Below are 2,213 nucleotides of genomic sequence, written 5' to 3' on the forward strand. Positions count from 1 at the left end.
AGGCTACTAATGGTAATTAATTAAATTCTACTTTTTTTCTTAGTGTGTTAAGTGCATTGACTCAGTTACAAAAATGAAACCAACAACTTGTTTTTAAATCAACTAACAAAATGTTGCATCAGGTTTAAGAGAAATCAAAAATTATTTTTAAAAATGTAAACCGAATAAAACATTGAAATATTTATTCTTTCCCAACAGATAGTATCGCTTTTAAAGTGAGATAGATAGGGGCGCCTGGGTGGCGCAGTCGGTTAAGCGTCCGACTTCAGCCAGGTCACGATCTCGCGCTCAGTGAGCTCGAGCCCCGCGTAGGGCTCTGGGCTGATGTCTCAGAGCCTGGAGCCTGTTTCCGATTCTGTGTCTCCCTCTCTCTCTCTGCCTCTCCCCCGTTCATGCTCTGTCTCTCTCTGTCCCCCCCCAAAAAAAAAATAATACATAAACGTTGAAAAAAAAATTAAAAATAAAATAAAATGGGATGGATAAAAGCAGTGCATTCTGTGGTCCCATGGATCTGTCTCTTGCTTCAACAGCATGTGGATGGAACAGACCCAGAAACGCCCCTTCTACCAGCCTGGACCACCCTCCAACTTTTCTCCCAGTTGCTACCTTCAGAGCCATCTTCTTGTCTCCGGGACATCCAACATCCTATCTTGAGTTTAGCTCCTTATTACCATCAACCCCAAGCTTTCAGATTTGTCAGAATTGTTCCACCAAGGGGAAGGGTGCCGTCAACCCTCTGGTTAACAAGCACCTGCACACCTCTTACACCTACCTGTCTCAGGCTTCTATTTCTACCACCACAGGGCAGCTCTGGATAGTGTGGGCCTCTTCTCTTGGCCCTGAGGAGAAGCACAAGCACGCTGGGAGTCTCTGGAAGATACTAGTCCAGTATAGGCTCCATGCCCTCTTCCAGGACATGCAGAAGCCATCCCAAGATGAGTGGCATAACACCCTGGACACCATGGAAACTTCCCTGGTTCTGGAGAATAACCCAAACCAGGCTCTTTTGGTTCTGCATGCCTTGGGTTCTGCCCCCGCAGACCCCCATCTCTATGACTTCCTGTCGAACCGCGTCCTAGAGGAGCATGTGAAACTCATCAAGAAGATGGACAATCCCCTGACTAACCTCTGCAAGCTGGCTGGCCCCCAGCCTGGGCTGGGCGAGTGGCTCCTTTAAAGGCCAGCACGACTTGTAGTCTTTGAAGCCCGGCAACCTTAGAGGGGCCCCTCTGACATCCCCGAGGTGCTAGGGCTTGGGCCTGAGCTTGTCCTGGGAGCTACTCAGCAGCTTTTTAACTAACCTGAAGCGCTCTGGCAGGTTGTGGGCCAAGTGGAAACAATAAATCTTTTTGTAGCCAATCAATAAAATTAAAAATTAAAAAATAAAATCTAATGGATAAAAAATATTTTGGGGCCTTTCTTGTGAATTATCAATTAACAGTTCATATTCCTTTTTTTTTTAAGTGTACTTATTTATTTTGAGAGAGAGAGCATGGGGTAGGGGCAGAGACAGAGGGAGAGAAAGAATCCCAAGCAAGCTCCCTGCTCAGCACGGAGCTCCACTAAGGGCTTGATCTCATAACCCACGAGATCATGACCTGAGCTGAAATCAAGAGTCAGACACTGAACAGACTGAGCCACGCAGGTTCTCCAAAAGCTCACATTCTTATAAGCAACACTGTTATGAAAAAAAATCTAGATATGAATACATCTGGTTGCTGTATTACAGAAAACATCCAGGGAGGACTACGTTCTGCCCCTCTGAACAGATCTTCTAAACAGATTTCATCCACCAGTAAGAATTACTAAATATCCAGACGTTGTCAGAAAAAGACAGATAAATGGAAATACTCAAAGTTAAATAGGAAAGACAGTCTTTCAGTTTTTACTTTGTGGTGATATGCTACTTGAGATATGCCAAGAGCTATAATGCTGTATGTGGGATAGAGTTATTACCTGTATCCTGCCACACGATTTAGAAAAGCTTTAAGGATAAAGCAGAATTCTAAAGAAGTGAGGTACAGGTTGGGAATGAGAGAAAGGTGGGGACAAGAGGATCACGCATGTAGCAAGAAAGTAATGGGGCGCCTGGGTGGCGCAGTCGGTTGGGCGTCCGACTTCAGCCAGGTCATGATCTCGCGGTCCGTGAGTTCGAGCCCCGCGTCAGGCTCTGGGCTGATGGCTCAGAGCCTGGAGCCTGTTTCCGATTCTGT

The 2,213-nt window shown here is 45.9% G+C and overlaps 1 pseudogene; it reads left to right on the forward strand.

Annotated features, from left to right (window-relative positions):
• Positions 1-505: 505 nt before the first annotated feature.
• Positions 506-1,177, forward strand: LOC125156194 (ferritin light chain-like; annotated as a pseudogene).
• The last annotated feature ends 1,036 nt before the right edge of the window (positions 1,178-2,213 follow it).

The sequence above is a fragment of the Prionailurus viverrinus genome, chromosome F2, assembly GCF_022837055.1.
Source record: "Prionailurus viverrinus isolate Anna chromosome F2, UM_Priviv_1.0, whole genome shotgun sequence".
NCBI classification, from domain to species: domain Eukaryota; kingdom Metazoa; phylum Chordata; class Mammalia; order Carnivora; family Felidae; genus Prionailurus; species Prionailurus viverrinus.